General features: G+C 44.1%; 1 protein-coding gene and 1 non-coding gene across 2 annotated transcripts in view; both read right to left on the bottom strand.

The window, feature by feature from the left end:
• LGI2 (leucine rich repeat LGI family member 2) overlaps nt 1-19,906 on the bottom strand; it is a 478,725-nt gene that overhangs the window by 9,757 nt on the left and 449,062 nt on the right. The window lies entirely within an intron of this gene.
• Nucleotides 7,258-7,328, bottom strand: TRNAC-GCA. The gene has a single exon. It is a non-coding gene; the product is annotated as a tRNA-Cys (tRNA).

The raw sequence follows: 19,906 nt of genomic DNA, 5'->3' as shown, positions 1-19,906 counted from the left end.
GGGAAGTTCTCTTCCTGATAGGCAAAGGCAGTCTATTCTAAAATGGGATATACACTGGGTTAGGTATCTGATGTGCAAACTAGTGTTGCTATTTAGGCCTCCAAAATGGGTGTTAACCTTACTACTAGTTCTAGTTAGAAGAAATTCAAAGAGTGCCAGGACATTTATAGCATAGAAGGCTAAGCAGAGATGACCCCTCAGCAGTAGCAGAACAGGGATTTTAGTCTATCAGAATAATTAAAGGTACCAAGACTGGAGATCATTTTGGTGAGGAAATGTTAAGGCCTTTCAAGCTGGTTTAGGTGCTTAGCAAGGTACATGTTGAAGAGTGCACTTTATTCAGTAATAGATCTATAAGGGGTGAATAAAGTGTAAATAATAATAATACTAATAATAAACTACAACTTCTTTGGACCGTGAGGAGATACCACAAGTTGTTCAAGATAAAGGAATTTTCTAAGCACCACAAAGACGTGGTAGTCAAAGCACAGTCTGTTTACTACATACATACCCAATTCCCTGATGACTGTCAAATTAAAGTAGAACATTATCTTTATGGTAAGCAGCAGTGATGCTAGATTTACCAAAGTTTATCATGCTGCATTTCCTTGTAGCTCTCAGTAACAGGAGGCGTGGGTGCAGATAAGGTGCTAGTAAATGTGTTACATGGCTGAGTTACACTAGTAGGATGTTAAGAAAGCCTAGGATGCTTATGTAAGGATTTCTTTACTACCTTATCATAAGCAAGAGCAATGGTTGGGTGCTGTGGTTGCTGACAGTGGGAGGGATGCTAGATTACCATCTGATTTAGATAAATAGGTACATCTCTCACCCTTATTACTGGTACATGCAAGAAGAAGTGGGTTCTCATTAAACGTGAGGCAGTTACTACACTGCCTCAGAAAATCAAGTGGATGAGAACCCTGATAAAGGTTGTAAAATGCCAATGTATCTATATGTGCTCAAGGCTGGGAAATAAAAAGTACAGTTGTGTACACTTACCATAAATGTAGATGTTCGAGTGTATTCACTAATTGTGTATACTTACCATAAATGTAGATGTTTGAGTGTATTCACTAGTTGTGTACACTTACCATAAATGTAGATGTTCGAGTGTATTCACTAGTTGTGTACACTTACCATAAATGTAGATGTTCGAGTGTATTCACTAGTTGTGTACACTTACCATAAATGTAGATGTTTGAGTGTATTCACTAGTTGTGTACACTTACCATAAATATAGGTGTATTCACTCTTGCAGTCATCACCTGTGGGTTATCCCTGCTGTGGTAGCCCTCGGACGGCCCGAATACTAGAGTCAATGTTTTTCTGCATCAGCTGCTGTCGCTTGCAGACTAACGTCAGGTTGTCAGTGCTATAAAGCAAGTCAGCTGACATCATTACATCAGTTTTTCTTGCCCTAACCAAACAGAAGCCCCAGAAGATAAGGCACCGAAGACATGGTGGTGAACAACCACCCCAAGAAGCTTATGTCTCCCAAAACCAGGACTGCAACAGTGAATACACTCAACCATCTGCATTTATGGTAAGTGTACACAACTGTACTATGTTCTTCGTATTTCACTATTGCAGTCATCACCTGTGGGAAGATTTCCAAAGCTGAAGAGAGGGATGGTAGTATAGTGTAGAGACCTAGGCAGGGGCAAGGAGGCCCTGCAGAACTGTAGATGCAAACCCTGCCCTAGCCTTGGAGAAAAAAGGAAGGTGATAATGCTTTGTAAAGGTATGAGCCGAGGTCCGAGTGGCAGCTTCCAAGATATCCCTGGTGGGGACTCCTTTGAGCAATGGTGTGGAAGTGAAGGTTGCCCTACTGGAATGGGTGCGAAAAGACTTAGGGGGAGGTTTCCCATGATGTCTGTAGCAGAAATGGATACAGTGAGATATCCATTTCAAGATAGTCTGCTTAGAGATGGGCTTCTCCTCTGCCCCTAAGGCAAAACTGACAAGAAGTTGGTCTATTTTTCTGAAGGGTTTAGTATGGTCCAGGTAGTATCTGAGCTGCCTGTGCACATTAAGGGAGTGCAGAATTCTTTCTCCCTTGTTTTAAGGGTTGGGTAGGCAGCTGAATGGCCTGGTTGAGAGTCACATTAGATATCACCTTGGGCATAAAGGAGGGGGGTTAGTCCTAAGGGAAACCCTGTCTGCATGGAAAATGATGAAGGGCTCAATGGCTATCAGAGCATGCAGCTCAGAAACCCTTCTGGCTGAAGTGATGGCCAGTAAAAAGGCAGTCTTCCAAGAGAGGAATTTCACTTCTGCTGAGACAGCAGACTCAAAGGGGGTAGGGTCAGTTTTTCCAGAACAAAGTTAAGATCCCAGGCTGGCATGGGAGGCCTTCTGAGAGGCCTAATGTTTGAAACCCCTCTTAGGAATTGCTTAATCAAATGGTGAGAGAACAATGGCTGGTCTGTGTTAAACTGAGCAGAAATGGCTGAAGCATGAATCTTAACCGAAGAAAAGGAGAGACCACTATTCAGTAACTCCACTAGGTATTCCAGGATGAGAGGGACATCAGGTAAGGAGGAACTGCCCCCTCTGGCTGACACCTGGAGCAGAATCTTTTCCAATTTCCTGTGTAAGATCTTCTGGTGCTTGGCCTTCTGGCCTCTGTGAGAATGTCCAGTAACTGCTTGCTTAGTAGGGACCCTTCCCTTACATTGGGAGTATCAGCCATGCTGATAGCTTGAGATTCTGCAAGTCTGAGTGTAGCATTTCCTCCCCTGCTTGAGTCAAGAGATTTGGGATCTGGGGAAGCTGCCAGGGGGGATGAAATGTGAGGCTGCGCAGCAGTGGGTACCAATGCTGCCTGGGTCAATCTGGAGCAATGAGGGCGGCCTTGGGCCCCTCCTCCCTGATCTTGATGAGTATCTTAGGAACAAAAGGAAGAGGGGGGAAGGTGTACACAAAGAAGGAGTTCCGAAGGAAGGTTAAGGTATCCATCTTCCATGCTAGGTGGTGATATTCCCTGGTGCAAAATTTCTTTAGCTGATGGTTGAGGTGCGAAGCAAAGAGATCTACCTCTGGGTTTCCCCACACTTGAGTGACTTTGCGAAAGATTTTTCTGTGGAGCTGCCATCCGTGGGGGTCCACAATGTGCCTGCTTAAGTGGTCTGCCAGGGTGGTGTTGATTCCTGGGAGGTATTGGGCTATAAGGTGTAAACTCATGGATGAGACCGTCAGCCAGAGGTTCATGGCTGGCCTGCACAGGGGGTAAGATTATGCCTCCCCGTTTGTTGATGTACTACATTACTGTGGTGTTGTCTGTTTCGACAAGGAGAACCCCTGGCCTGAGATGAGGCTGGAAGGATATCAGAGCCTTGTGTACTGCAATAATTTCCTTCTGGTTGATGTGCAAGGGAAGATGTTGGGCATCCCAAAGACCATGGGTGCACTTGCCCTCTAGGTGGGCACCCCAAGCGACATCTGAAGCATCGGTGGTGAGGGTCTGGCCTGTGGGGTGGTGGGTGAAGGAGAGACCCTGATTGGTGGCTCATGCCTCTGCCCACCAGAGCAGCTCTGCCCTTATACAGGGGATCAGAGGGAGAGAGGTCTTTAGAGGTTGAGAATGTTGGCACCAAAGGTTCCTTAGGTACCAATGAAGTTTCCTCATGTGCAGTCTGGCCAGAGGAAATAGGAAAGGATGCAAGAAGCTATGTATCCCAAGGCTTGCAGGAAAGTACAGTTGTGTACACTTACCATAAATGTAGATGTTCGAGTGTATTCACTGTTGCAGTCATCACACTTGGGTTATCTGCCTGCAGGTAGCCCTCAGTCGGCCTGAATACCAGTCTTGGGATTTCTGCATCAGATGCTGTCGCCTCATCCATGACGTCAGGTCATCAGGGGTATAAAACATGCAGCCGACGCCATTACATCAGTTTTTCTTGCCAAAATGTCAGGAGTCCTCAAAACAGGAAGCAATCAAATGTTGTGGAACACCTCTAGTAAAAAGTAAATACCATTTCCATAAGGTATGGGCAAACAAAAAAGGATAGGTAGAAAGTATAGAAAGACAGGGGGCTGGAGGGAGGGTAACCAGGACTGCAACTGTGAATACACTCGAACATCTACACTTATGGTAAATGTACACAACTGTACTATGTTCTCCGTGTTTCACTATTGCAGTCATCTCACTTGGGTTGATTCCCAAAGCTGAGGAAGGGTGGAGGCAGTGAAGAAGTAGTAGGGCTGGCTAGCAGGTCTTGTAAGACTGCTATGGCAAATCCAGCTCTGGATTTAGAAAAGATAGGTAAGTGGTAATGTTGGTGAAGGTGTGTACAGAACTCCAGGTTGCAGCTTCCTGGATGTCCCTGGTAGGGACTTCCCTGAGAAAAGCTGTTGAGGCGGAGGTAGCCATAGTGAAATGAGGCCTGATCCCCTGTGGGGTAGTTTTTCCATGGTGTTTGTAGCAGAAATGGATGCAGTGTGCTATCAGTTTAGAAATGGTTTGTTTCAAAATGGCCTTGCCCTCTGTCCCTGTAGCAAAGCTGACTAGCAGCTGGTCAGATTTTCTGAAAGGTGTAGTCCTGTCAAGGTAGAACCTGAGCTGTCTGTGCACGTCCAAGGGGTGCAGGATCCCTTCACCTTTATTCTAAGTATTAGGAATAAAGGTTGGCAAACGGATGGATTGGTTTAAAGCCACACTGGATACCACCTTGGGCACAAAAGATGGGTTAGTCCTGAGGGAAACCCTGTCTGCATGGCAGATAATGAAGGGTTCCATAGCCATAAGGGCCTGTAACTCAGACACTCTTCTTGCTGAAGTGATGGCTAGCAGTAAGGTTGTTTTCCAAGAGAAGAATTTTTACTCTGTTGTAGCAGCAGGCTCAAAAGGGGGAGCTCGAGCATGAGCTTCTCTAGTACAAAGTTAAGGTCCCAGGCAGGAGTGGGAGCTCTCCTTCTGGGTCTTAAATTATTAGCTCCCCTCAGGAACTGTTTGATCAGAGAGTGAGAGAAGAGGGGTGGCTCAGTATTGTAATGAGCTGAGATGGCAGAGGCATGAATCTTAATTGATGAGAAGGATTGGCCTTTGTGGAGCAGCTCTGCTAGGTAATCTAGGATTTGAGGCAAGGAGGGCATGGCTGTGTCCTTCCCTTGAGACTGGCTCCAAGAACAGTATCTATTCTACTTTTCTGAATAGGATTTCCTAGTACTGGGCCTCCTGGCCTCAAGGATAACATCCAGCACCTGTTTGCTGAGGGTTGCTGGTGATGTATTCAGGGAATAAGCCAGGCTGCCAGGTTCAGGGTTTATAGCTGAGGATGCAAAATCTGTCCCTCCTGCTGGGACAGCAGAGAGGGGGTCTGATGTAGGCACTACTGTCAGACTGTGTAGGAGTGGGTACTAGTGCTGGCGTTGCCAGTCTGGTGCAATAAGGATTGTCCTTGGCCTGTCATGTTTGATCTTGAGGAGTACTTTTGGAAGGAGGGGCAGAGGGGGAAAGGCATACATTGAGAGGTTTTCCCATATGAAGGATAGGGCATCCACTTTCCAAGCTTGGCTGTGGGGAATTCTGGTGCAAAATTTGTTTAGTTGATGGTTTGGGGGGGATGCAAAGAGGTCCACCTCCGGTGTATAAGAAGTTTGAATGAGTTTGGTTCCAGTTTCCCCTCATGTGGGTCCATTAGATTTTTGCTTAAGTCGTCTGCCAGTGAATTTGTTTGCCTGGCAGGAATTGAGCTTGCAGGTCCACTTGGTTGCTTAAGGCTGTGTTCCACAGAGCCATAGCTAACCTGCAGAGTGGGTAGGAGTGAGTTCCCTTCTGCTTGTTTATGTACTACATAACTGTGGTGTTGTCTGTCTTTATCAGGAGTTGTCCTGGCAGGATAAGGTATTTGAAGGTTATCAGTGCATTCTGTACAGCTAACATTTCTTTTTGATTGCTATGCAGGTGAATTTGTCCTGGGCTCCATTTGCCTTGAATGCATTTGTCTGCCATGTGAGCCCCCCATGCATAGTCTGATGCGTCTGCTGTCAGAGATTGGATGGCAGGGGGTTGTGAAAAAGGGAGTCCCTTGTTGTGGTTGCAAGTCTCTTCCCAACAAAGGAACTCTGTCATTAGGCAAGGAATGAAAGGAATCACTATTTCCAGGTCCTGGGAATGTTGACACCAGAGACTTGTTAAGTACCATTGAAGTTTCCAAATATGCAGTCTTGCATATGGAATCAGTAGAATATATGAGGCCATGAACCATAGGGCTTGCAGTATTTTTCTTGCAGATAGCTGGGTTTGGGTGGCCAGTAGTTTGAAATAAGTTGTCAAATAAACTTTCTTTTCTAGAGTGAGGAATGCCATCTGGGAAGTTGTGTTCAAGCTTGCTCCCAGGAATACGATCTTTTGGCTGAGTACCAGATGTGATTTCTTTTCATTGACGGTATACCCCAGAGAAGTTAGGAGTCTCTTTACAAACGTCAGGTGCTGAAGTAGCAATTCCTGACTGTCCGCCTGAATCAGGCAATCATCTAAGTATGGGTAAATTTGAATATTTCTCTGCCTGCAGTAAGCAATGGCTGGAGCCAGGCACTTTGTGAATACCCTGGGCACAGTAGATAAGCCAAAGGGAAGTGCAGAGAACTGATAGTGCATACAGCCTGTCCTGAAATGTAGATATTTCCTGCAAGATTCCCTTATGGGGATGTGCAGATAAGCTTCTTTTAAGTCTAGGGTGATGAGCCAGGAGTCCTTGGCTAGCATATGAAGGAGCTGCTGGAGTGTAACCATTTTGAATTTTGGTACCACCAGGAAGGTGTTTAGGGATGACAGATCCAGTATAGGGCACCAAGAGTTCTCTTTCCTGGGCACCAGGAACAGCCTGGACTAGAAACCCTGTCCCCTTTGCTCTGTTGGCACAGGTTGAATAGCCCTGATACTGAGAAGAGAAAGTACTTGCTTTTGGGCCTCTGTCCACTGGTTTGGAGGAAGGTCTAGTAATCCACTTGGGGTTGGCAAAGAGTGGAAATAGAATCTGTATTCCTGGGATACAATGTTTAAGACCCATCGGTCCTGGGTAATATACTCCCAGTTTTTTGCATGCAGGGTGAGTTTTCCTCCTAGGGGTGCAAGTACTTGGGCATGGCTGGGAAGGATTAAGGACAAGTCACTATGAACTTTTTCCAAAGGGGGTGGTTTACCACTCCCAGAATTTGAGGAGGGAGCACGCCATTGTTTAGATCTGTACATACCCTGAGACTGTAGTCTTTGTGGTCTGTTGCCCCTGGGCAAAAAGCCACCCTTGCAGGGAGCACCCGGATCTGAACTGGGGCCTTTTGATCTGCAGTCAAATGCTCTACCACTGAGCTATACCCCCATTCTCAGCATTTGTTTCTGTGGCACGGGAGCTTGAGAATGTGCTTTGGTCGTTGGTTTCCTGGGCGTAGTGCGAACTCTGGGCCTGAGAGATTCGGCAGATTTAGTCATTAACAAAGTAGTTGGTTTGATATGAACATTGGAAGGTCTGAATATACCCTCAGACGCTGGTGCCTGCATAACGGCTCCGGACCCATCCAAGGTAGAGACATCCGCAGGTTCCACAGTCGAAGAAGCATCTCGCAGCATACTACTGGACTCCGAATGGGTCTCAGTAGAGGCCTGCGAATCTGTAGAAGCGGGTAACAGAGGCTGCAAAAGTGCCTCATTGAGTAACGGCGGACTGGCGACTAACTTAACGGAAGCATCGTCGGCAGTTTTGTACCTATGTGGTCTGTCTCTGTCTTTATCTTCGTGTTTTTTTGGAAGATCGGTAGTCGGATGGCTTACCGAAGCCATTTCAGAATATGGAGAATGAGAGCGAAATGATTTAGAGAAAAAAATGGCCCGACAATGAATAGTTCGGGCATTGAACAAGGCACAAAACTGACAGTGAGGAACATCGTGGTCTGGGCCTAAACAGGTGATGCAGTACGAATGAAAATCTCTATGAGGTATTTGCTTTCCACAGGCAAAACAATTGTTAACTTTTTCTGACATCGGTTAGAGCAAGAAAAAAGGATCCCCAACGGGGTACTTAGCTTTAGAAGACTTCAGGCTTGAAACTCGAAAAATGAAAATTTCAGGTAGCTGCCGACCGGCACTTGCGAACTGCTTCTGCTTCGGTCTCCCGCACGGCAAGAAAAGCTGATGTAATGGCATCGGCTGCCTGTTTTATACCCTTGACGACTTGACGTCATGGATGAAGTGACAGCATCCGATGCAGAATTCCCAAGACTCTGGTATTCAGGCTGACTGAGAGCTACCTGCATGCAGATAACCCAAGTGTGATGACTGCAACAGTGAAACATGAAGAATGTCTTCCTTGCTGTAAAGTGACTTTGAGATGCCAGCTGAGTGAAGTACAGAGGTAGGAAGCTCTGCTTCTCTGGGGCTAGGAAGGCCATTTGGGATGCTGTGTCCAGCAGAGCTCCCAGGAAGATGATACTTCTGGAGGAAGTCTGCTTTGATTTCCTCTCGTTGATGGAGAATCCCAAGGAAGTGAGAAGGGTTTTGATGAAGAGTAATCCTGCAGCAGCTTTTATTTGCTCTGTGCCTGGATGGAGCAGTCATCCAGATAGGGATAAATCTGAATGTTTTTCTGTCTACAGTAGTGAAAACCCAGGGAGCAGTAGATAAGCCAAAGGGAAGAGCAGAGAACTGAAAGTGCTGTGAGCCTGCTCTGAAACACAGGAATTTTCTGCAGGACTCCCTTACGTGGATATGGAGGTATGCATCTTTTAGGTCCAGGGTCATTAAACAGGCATTTTTTGTCAGCATAGGCAGCAGCTGCTGCAAAGTTAGCATTTTGAATTTGGGAATCACCAGGGAGGTGTTCAGAATGAATAGATCCAGGATGTGACGCCAAGTGCCCTCCTTTCTAGGAACAAGGAATAGCCTGGAATAGAAGCCTTTGCCTGTTTGATCTGCGGGAACAGGTTCTACAGCCCCATGGGGATATAAGAGTTTGGACTTGTTTTAATGCCTGTGCCCACTGACTTGGAGGTAAGTCTGGGTACCCTCTGGGAATTGGGAGTTTGTTAAAAGTGAATTTATATCCCTGAAAAATTATCTTTAAGACCCACTGGTCTATGGTTACAGACAGCCAATTTTCTTTGCAGAGGGATAGCCTTCCTCCAAGCTTTTGGGTGAAGGGAGGGCAGAGGGGAGGTGGGGGAGTCATTGAGAGTTTTTACCATAGAGGGATGGCTTACAACTCCCTGCCTTAGAGGCGGATGAAGTCCACTGTCTGGTTCTCTGTTGTCCCTGTTGTAGGGACCTGGGTGGCCTGTCTCTGTAGGGCTTGGCTTGCCCCTGCCTGCTAGGAACAGGAAAGGACCAGTGCTTAGAGGGAAAGTTTCTGCTGAATCTAGGAGGTTGAACTTGAAAGAAATCTTTTACTGTTTGCATAGATTTTCCTTTGTCTTCCATTTTTTTTGAGCACCTCTTCTGCTTTTTCCTCAACCAAGCGGTCTTTGTCCAAAGGTGCATCAATTAACCTTGACTTAACATGATCTGGTAGAGGTTGTTCCTTCAACCATGCATGCCTCTGAATGACAGATCCAGACACTGCTGCCCTGCTAGAGGGATCTAGTGCATCATATCCACAGTATAAAGAAAACCTAGCCACTTGACAAGTGGAGTGCAATAAATCTGCTACCGCCTTAGAATTGGCACAGTCAGGAAAAGTAGAAATCTTTTGCTTTAATAGTTCCAAAGTGTGCTGTTGATATTTTAACATATGGAACTGACAGTTGAGAGCTCTGACATCTAAGGTTGCAGAGGTGTATACTTTTTTACTCCATCTGTCCAGAGCTCTGGCCTCTTTATCAGAAGGAGTAGGGTTCTTTGCAGAACTTGCTCTGGCTCCTTTGGGGCCCTGTGTAATGACCTCCAGGTCTGCAGCAGGATTTCTGTATAGGTATTTGTGAGTGTCTGGTACCCTGTAATACCTGTCAGACTTACTGGGAGCAGGAGGAAGGGCATTCGGGGCTAAACAGGATTCAAGGAAAACATCATCCACCCACATCCAAAACAGGGGGGTGGCAAGGGGTCTGTGTGGAGGAAGGTCTAGAAATTCTCTTTTCTTGGACTGAGGGAAGTCCTGAGATTCCCATTTGAAATGCTCCCTGAGAGTATGGTGAGTTTCCCCAAAGGAAGAGTCTTCTGATGGGGAGGCAGAAGGGACTGATTCCTCTGTATCTGAATCCTCATAGCCAGTAAGAGGTTGTTGAGCCTCTTCCAAGTCTGAATTATCTGATACCTCAGAATCTTGCTTTGTCAATAATTCTGGAGAAGGGAGTCTTTTTCTTTTAGAGGAAGCAGCCTGATTGCCCCTGATAAGGGAAATAAGATCTTCCGACATCTTAAGCATCTGGGCCTGGGGTGGAGGGGCAGGAGGAAGATGGTGACTAGAGGAAGATTTCCTAGGGATGGCCTGGCTTCTAGGTCTAAGAGAAGTCATCGGTCTAAGATTAGCGGTAGTCAGGTGACAAGACGTCGGTTTCTGACTGGAATCGGTAGTGCAAAAGACATCCTCAGAAGCCGGCACCTGCTTAGCGGCTCTGGACCCAATTGAGGCAGAGACAGACAAAGGCTATGAAGGCAAAGAAAATTTCTGTGGCATATTGGACTCCGAAAGGGTCTCGGTAGAGGCCTGCATGGCAATTGCATTGAGCATCAGGGGCAGGGAAAGTGCCTCAATGAATTCAGGAATACTGACAACCTGCTTAGCGGGGGAGTCGTTGGAAGGCTTAGCCTTGTGAGGTCTGTCTCTATCCTTATCCTTATGCTTTTTTGAGATTCTGCTGAAGGTTGGTTAACAGCTACCATATGAGAAGACAGAGGATGAAAATAGCTATCTACAAAAAAAGCTCTCCGATGAATAGTTCTCATATTAAAGAGGGCACAGAACCGACATCGGGCTACATCGTAGTCTGGGCCTAAACAAGTGAAGCAGTAAGAATGGAAGTCTCAGTGTGGGATTTGCTTTCCACAGGCGAGACAGTTGTTAACTTTTTCAGACATTGGTTAGTACAAGAAAAAGAGATCCACAACAGGGTACTTAGCTTTAGACGTTTTCAGCTGTGATCCAAAGTCTGGTAGCGACCGACTGGCACACTTGTGAACTGCTTCTGCTATGGGCTCCACGGCAAGAAAGACTGATGTAATGGCATCAGCTGCCTTGCTTTACAACACCGATGACCTGACGTCAGTCTGCAAGCGACAGCAGCTGATGCAGAAAAACATTGACTCTGGTATTTGGGCTGGCCGAGGGCTACCACAACAGGGATAACCCACAGGTGATGACTGCAACAGTGAAACACAAAGAACATCCATGTTTTTGTTTTCAGAGCGTGCTTTCATTTCTTTTTTTTGTTGTAAAATAATAATGTTGTATTTTTCTAAAAGCATCTAGAAAGTTGTATTTACAAATTTAGATATCTGCTTGCAAATTAACTTTTTATAGTACATGATAAAAACAAAAATGTCCATGCACTGAAACACAGCCAGGTTATACTTTAATACTTTAAAATTGGTAAACGCTTTCACGGGTATCTCCACCGGCTTTATCAGACCAATTCCAACTACTTCATTCACTCAAACTTATAAAATACACAGTTAATGCTAGTCAATAGAAAACAGTAGCTACATTTGTTTGATGTTACAAAGTATCATTTTGCTGAGTGAATCACCCTTAAAGGAACAACCTCCTGAAGGGAGCTACCATTCGGAAGGGACAGTAATGGTCTAACTTAGGATGGATGTAAAACATTTATTGTGAAAAATCATGGAGTGAATCTGAATGTTCTTTTGTAATACTTTACATGTTTTTCATATTTATGCTGTTTTCCAGGTTTTGCTTATAAAAGTTAGAAGCATCACTTTAGCCGGATAAATACCATTACTATTTAATCATGACATTTACTTACTTAGCATTTGTTTAACTGGAGAAGTGGGCTGGTTTAATGAACCTTTTCAGGCATGACATGGGCCAAAAAGAGAGCACACATGCAAAACATGTACAATGACAAGAGACTTTGCGAAAAATCTGAATTTAAATTTTTATCAAGTGATGGTTGAAAATGTGGTATCTAATTCCCCTTGTATCTTGCTTGTAAAGATCATACATCTGTAAACACTTTCTGAGATGTTTTTTAATTAATGACTTAACTGCATGAGTATGCATATTTCTGGTGATGCTGAAATGTAAAAAAAATAAGAGCTTATAAAAAAAATGCAGATATTTTTTATCATAAGCCATGCAACAAAAAAAACTACTCACTGTTACCCCCAGAATAGTGAGTCATAGAATACTGAATTTACAAGCTACCTGCAATCAATAATAATATTTCACGAGCTTGGGATTGCCTAGGTAGCATATTAACCGAATCATGTATATATATTCACTTTATAATCCTGAAATCCTGAAATATTGAATTTCAGAATTTCAAGATCATAAAGCCGAAACTCCAGAAGCGCGAATTTTAAAATCGCGAACACTACACTAACCATACACTACACACACACATACACACAGCTTCCTGCAATACACAAACACTCAAACCTACACTACAAGCCCCCCTGCGCCCCCCACACCCCAGTACTTAAATATACTAACTCCATGGTTGCTCTACACAGACAAACACACAAAAACACCACCATACAAGCTACATTCCCCTCGCACACACAGATCACAGTATCCAAACACACTGACACACACTAAAGCCCCTAACCAAAACCCTTAAACATAAATACTTACCTGAACTTCCAGCTATCCCTTCACCTAGCACAAGAAGCGCTACTTCAAAATCTCCGTACTTCAGGATTTTGAAATTCGCGCTTCTGGGGTTTCGAACTTTTGAGCTTGCGGCTTTATAATCTTGGGATTCTGAAATTCTGTATTTCATAATTTCGGGATTATAAAGTGTTCCCATATTTATATATATATATATATATATATATATATATATATATATATATATATATATAAAATATAAGATTCTACTCTTCGGTCAATTAATGTTACCTTACAATATGGTATATTTAGAGACTGGTTGTGTGGCAACTTCCTTCTAATCAGGGGGTGCAAGGTTCACCTGCAAAAACAAAGCAACCTCAGGAATGTCACTCTTTTCAGACTGTGAACTGCAGAGGCTTTACATTAATCACGTGTTGACCATCCATCCATCCATCCATCCATCCATCCATAACTCCTTTTTTCCATTTTTGCACATACGGTCGGGGTGTCACTTCAACAGTGATAACCATCTACAGCCAAGGTTTACACTGCCAGGTGTCTAACCCTGCCAAGGTAGTCCTTCCATACCACACACACATACTCACACCTATGACCAGTTAAGAATGTCCAATCCACCTACTGCATGTCTTTGGAATGTGGGAGAAAACCGGAGCACCCGGAGGAAACCCACGTGAACACAGGGAGGGCATGCAGACTTCACACAGAAGGCAATCCAGCCAAGAATCAAACTGAGAAACCTGTTGCTGTGAGGTGACAATGCTATCCACTGTGGCACTATGCCACCTGACTACCAGAAGATGGCTTTGAGAGGTCATGATTAGCTGTTTTTTTTTTTTAATGCTAGTGGCAACACATTTTCTGCCATTTCTAAGACCCTGCTATTATATACAAAGAATAGTTGTGTAAAATCTTACCATAAGCACAGATGTCGTTCTCTTCTATGTTACAGTATTCTTTACATGAGGGAAAACTCCGCCAAGGGCGACCCGACATCTGGCTAGTATACAAGAGCTTTTAAGTACTGCTAGTATGTGGGACCTCACAAATATGGCTTAGGAGTAACTCGGCCATAAAAGCGACATCCACATGTACAATTCTCAGAACTGAATGCCCAAGTAGGAACACCAGTCTAAGGAATCAAGGAGGTTATCAGACATCCAGAAACAAAAGCAGGCACCAGGGGGAAGGAGGGAGGGATAGAATAATGCAACATAGAAGAGAAGGACATCTATGGTTAGGTTAAGATTTTACACAACTATTCTATGTCCTTCTATTCTAATGTTGCAGTATTCTTTACATGAAGGAGAGTACCAAAGCTCAGAAGGAAACCTCGGAGGAGGAAGGACTGGAAGAGCTCTCCAGAAACCATGAAGAATGGCTTTAGCAAAACCAGCTCTAGATCTGTAGATGCCATCCAACTTGTAATGCTTGGTGAAGGTATGTACAGAAGTGCAAGTAGCTGCTTCTAGAATGGAATTAGTATCCAAACCCTAAAGAAAGTTCCAGAAGAAGCCACAACCCTAGTAGAATAAGCCTTATACAAAAAGGGAGGCTCTTCCCATGGAAAACATAACAAAAAGAAATAGCCTTCGAAATCCAAGAGGAAATAGTCTGCTTGGAAACAGGCAATCACAGAGCCCTGGGATGAAAAGAAACAAAAAGCTGATCAGATTTCCTGATACCCTCAGTTTTATCTAAATAAAATCTGAGTTGTCTATACGTATCCAAGATGCATAAGATCCTCTCACAAAAGGATTGTGGAGAAGGAAAAAAGGTTAGAAAATGAATGGATTGGTTAAGAGACAACTCATTCACAACCTTGGCATAAAGAAAGGGTTAGTATGCAAGGAGATCCTGTCCTTATGGAAAATCAGAAAAGGTGGGGAACTATTAAGGCTTGAATCTCAGATACCCTTCTGGGAAAAGTCAGAACAGTTTTCTAAGTAGTGTTACAAAGAAGCTGTAGCTGCAGGATCAAATGGAGCCACAGTCAGCTTCTCCAGAACAAAGTTCAAATCCCAAGGAGGAGGAACAGGTTTCCTGGAAGGTCTAATGTGAAGGATGCCTCTGAGAGAGTTTAACCTCTAACCTAGAAGTCAAAGGGGGAGAGAAAGGCAGAAATGGCTGACAAATGGATTTCACGAAGGTGTAAGCCAAACCATCGCTGAGCAACTCACACAAATAGGAAAGAACCAATAGAACATCCACAGACAGTGGATCCAGGGTGTGTGAACGACACCAGATAAAAAAACTTCTTCCATTTAGATAAGTATTGTTTCCTAACATTGAGTTTTCTGGCCTCCTGCAGTACCCTAAGCATGCCCTCAGAAAAAAGGTGTCTGAAAGGGATCAGAAGCCTATCACCCACAGAGTCAGACGCAGAGTTGACAGATGTGGATGGATAAGAGATCTTTTGTCTTGTGTGAGAAGGTCCACCCTGTGAGGTAACTTGTGATGACTACCCTTGGCTAAATGCAGAAGAAGAGGGAACCAATGCTGTCTTGGCCAAAAGGGGGTCACCAGCAAGATTTTTGGTTTGTCCTGCTGAATCTTGAGCAGGACATTCTGAATGAGAGGAAAGGAAGGGGTGCATAAAGAAACATCCCCTTCCATGAAATTGATAGGGCATCCACCTTCCAAACCAGAGGACCTGGGACTCTGTTACAAAAAAAAGGAAGATTTCTGTTCAGGTGGGAGGCAAGAGATCTACTTGAGGAGTACCCCACCACTAGACAATGTCCAGAAACTCATCCCTGTGAATCATCCATTCGTGGGATTGAGTCATGGACCTGTTCAAAGTGTCTGCCACAGAAGTCTAACTAGAAGAGACATAAATTGCCTGAAGATTCACCTGGCAATGAACTGCCAGTTCCCATGCCATGAGAGCTAGCCTGCACAGAAGGTACAATATCACCTCCCCCCATTTGTTTACATACCAAAAAATAGTGGTGTTGTTTGTAAACAGTTTTAGAGGTCCTGGATAGAAAAAAGGATGAGAGGACTGGAGCTAATATGAGGGCTCTTATCTCTTTGATGTTGATATGCTCCTCTTTTTGAGAAGCAGACCAGAGGCCCTATACCTTCATAGAAGCAAAGGTTGCCCCCCCCAGACTAGGTCTGAGGCATATGTAAACAAATCTTGGATGGGAAGTGGAGAATGCAGAGGAAGGCCTAGATTTAGGGAAATCTGCTGAATCCACCAAAGGAGTTCCTTTTTCAGACAAGGGAGAAGAGGAACCACAAACTCCAGTGCATGTGCATGCTGCATCCAACAGACTTCACATACCACTGAAACTTCCTCAAGTGAAGCTTGGCAAGAGGTAGCATGGGAATGGCGGATGGCATGAACCCCAGTGGCCTGAGAAACTCCCTTCTTGTAAGAGAATGTAGAGGGAGAAGACTTTGTAAGAAGGAAATGAGAGACTGAACTTTTGAAGGAGGCAGAGATGCCAGCATGACATTTGTTTGCAACTTGCACCCCAGGAAGATGTGGTCTTGTGAGGGGTAAGAAAAGATTTTTTGAAATTTACTGTGAACCCCAACCTTTGCAGAACAGAAACAGTGAACTGTAGATTTTGCTCCAGGTTCTCTGGACAGGGAGCCAGAAAGAGAAGATCATCCAGTTATGGGTAAATTTGGATACCCTGAAGTCTGCAATAAGCAATTATATGAGCCAGGCACTTTGTGAATACCCTTGGAGCTGTGGAAAGACCAAAGGGAAAAGCTGAGAACTGAAGGTGCAAGGAAGCAACAGAGAAACGTAAAACATTTCCTGTAAAGAGGATGAATGGGAATGTGAAGATAAGCAACCTTGATGTCCAGACAGGCCATGTAAGCTTGAAGAAGAATAAGAAAAAAACAAGGTTTGCAGGGACAACATTCAGAAGGTAGGAACCTTCAGAAAAGTGTTTAGGTGAGAAAGATCCAGAATGGGTCTCTAAGGCCTTTCTTTCCTGGATAAGAGAAACATCCTAAAGTAAAACCTCTTCCTCTGAGGGGCAGAGGAACTTCTTGAATTGTTCCCTGATGTAGCAACTCCTGAAGCACCTCTGAAAATAGATGCAGTTGGTCATGAGGTGGTTGTGGAATTCCCACGAATGGAGGAAAAGTTTTCCAGACCATGAAGTACCCTTGTTTGATAATGGAAAAAAAAAAAAACATGAGCCTTGAGTAATAGCTTCCAAACTGGAAGAGACAGGGAAAGCCATAGAGAAAGAGGAATAAGACTGAGATGAGTGTGGTAGTCACAGACTGTCTGGTTTGTCCAGAAAGGGCTGCTTCTGGGCAGGAACTGACTAATAAGGTTTAGACTGTGCAGTTCTCCTATTGCCCTTTAATTTATTTATTTACTTATTGACATTTGGTGACCAGGCAAGTCCGACTGGGTCAGGTAACCCATTTTCAGTGGAGGCCCAGGGAGAAAAACTAAAGAATAGAAAACTTAACATATATAAACATAACATAAAAGTTGTTACAGTAAAGTTTGTGTATAAAATACAACATAACTTGGGACAGAAGTACTTACAGTAAAAATTGTGAATAAAAGTTTAACTAAAATACACTTATATTTACAGCAAACAGAACATTCTAACATCTTAAGACCCTTGTTTTTAGAAGTGGGAAGGCAAGCTTGCTATCTAACAAAAGAGGTCTTTGAAGGATAATTCCTCTGAAATTTTGAAACAAGCAAAAACAAAGATAAGTTTTAAGTCCTGTAGTTCCTTACCTTTCTCCTGCAAAGACTTAAACAAATCTGCAGCTGCAGCCCCAAACAAAGCACTATAATCTAAAGGAGCATCCATTAATTTTGCTTTGATGTCATCTAGAAGTGGTTGAAGCCTCAACCATGAATATCTCCTAAGAACAGATCCAGATGCAGCTGTCCTAGAAGATGCTTCTGCTGCAACACAGCTGCATTTAATGTAGTGGAGTGCTACCTGATGAGAAGCTCCTAAAAGAGACATCACCTGAGCTTTAACATCAGAGTCTGGGAGGTCAGAAACTGCTTGAGTGGCTTGAGAAAGAAAAGCTGAAACATATCTGGTCATATACATTTGGTAATTTATAACAGAGAAAGCTAGGGTGGCAGAAGTACAGGCCTTTTAGCCTATTCTTTCCATGGTCTTGCTCTCCTTATCAGAAGGAGAAGCTTGGTGGATGGCAATAGTCTGGCAGTTTTGTCAGAAGCAATGGAAACTACAGTAGGATCTGCTGAAGGACACGTGTAAGGAAATTCACATTTGTCTGGCACCTTATAAAACATTTTAGGGGCAGGGGCCTGTGAGTCTGGGGCCTTAAATGCTGAAGAAAATGCATGCAAAAAGGTTGGTAAGACTGGAGGTACAGCTGCAGGGGAAGGAGACTCCACTTCTAAATAAATCATACCTTTTCTGCACATCAGAAACCTGACAGCAGCCCCATTTAAAAAATTCCTTCATTTTAGCTAAGGTTTCCCCAAAGGTGATCTCTTCTACTGGAGATTCTGTGCCATTAGACTCTTCCTCAAGGGAAGCATATTCTAGGGGAGATGGAATTTGAGTCGACTAGGCCAAGAATTTATCCTCAGAAGAACCCTCATCCTCGGTTCCCTAACTCATTTGAGTGGGGAAGAAGTTAAAGGAGAAACAAGAACAGCTGAAGGAGGCTTAAAGAGCCATGAGTGCATTAAGCAAGCCTTGAGAAAAGGTTTTCCAATCAGATTGTAGCGTCTTGGGTGCAGAAATGCGCCTAGTTTTCTGCTTCTTTTTTAACCACACATATGCCTGATGAAAAATGGAGGGACCCAACGTAGGCTTGCACTCAATTATAAAAGTTGGAATTTTCTCCTTAACTAGAATTTGAGGGATCCCCCAGGGCCTTCTGACATAATGATCCTTAGTTTTCCCTGACCATCTGATGCAGATGTCTGCACTGCCTCCGAGGACATGCCTAAGGTGGATTCCTTGACGGCCGCCGAAGCAGTGTCCGCTGAGGAATCAGAGCCAACCTCCAGAAGTATCTCTGGGTCTTCTTCAACCTTGAGAGAGACATCAAAGGTAGGAGTTTCAGCTGAAGATTTAGGCCCTGGCTTCTTGGCCTTCTTCTTCAACACAGGCTCGACAGTAGGCCCAGATGTACCCTCCATAACGTCTCTAGCTAAACGCTTCAGTTGCTGATTTTCTAAGTAAATATTTAGGGATGAAAGATAGCTAAGTAGAGTCTTAGGGATGAAAGCCTGGCAAATAGAGCAGGATTTGTGGTCAGGCACAGGCTCCAAACAAGAGACACAGGTCATGATTGTCCTTATGTGGAATCTGTCTCGCAGACTGGCACTTGTCTTTGCTGGATAACAAAAAACCCTCACAGGAGAAAGCAGTAGCAAGAGAAAAAAAAAACCCCCAATGGGGCACTTATCTGAGAACTAGACCAGCAGCAAATGACTCGGACGAACAGACCGGTGATCAAAGATGTCATTCAGACTGGTGGCAGAGAAGTTCTGAGGATTGTATGTGTGGATGTCACTTTTATGGCCGACATACTCCTAAGCCATACGTGCAATGTCCCACATACTAGCAGTACTTAAAAGCTCTTGTATACTGGCTGGATGTTGGGTAGCCCTTAGCGGAGTTTTTCCTCATGTAAAGAATTCTGCAACATTAGAATAGAAGGACATAATCAGCTATAACAGACCAGAGTAAACTGCATAATTTCTAATTTCACTCATCTGCCTCAGAGTACATGCCTACTTAACCTGGTGGACTTCTTTTTGAGAAACCAATGGTAAAACAGCACCAACCTTAAACTGGCCAAGGTATTTGATACAACAATTCACTCAGCCATTGTTGACACGCTCTCTGAGCTAGGCATAAATCCCTGCATAACTCACTGGATTGCCAGCTGGCTCACAGACAGGACCCAAGAAGTCAGATTGGTGAGACCACCTCCACCAGGAAACTGGTCACCAGCAGAGTACACCAGGTTCTGTGCTGGGCCCAGTCCTGTCTGGTATCTACTTCTCAGAAGTTGAGCCTAAATGTATTATAATGTCCTTTGGGAAACTGTCAACTTAAGTTAATTACTTAATCAGTAAAATACCCATAAGAGTTGACTCAGCAATACGGGATCTGGGAATATATGCAGAAATGTGGACAGCAACCTGACTCTTGAACAACATGTAG

Source organism: Protopterus annectens, chromosome 2.part1, assembly GCF_019279795.1.
Source record: "Protopterus annectens isolate FY-2018-M chromosome 2.part1, PAN1.0, whole genome shotgun sequence".
Lineage (NCBI taxonomy): Eukaryota > Metazoa > Chordata > Ceratodontiformes > Protopteridae > Protopterus > Protopterus annectens.
This window is presented reverse-complemented; position numbering and strand designations above follow the sequence as displayed.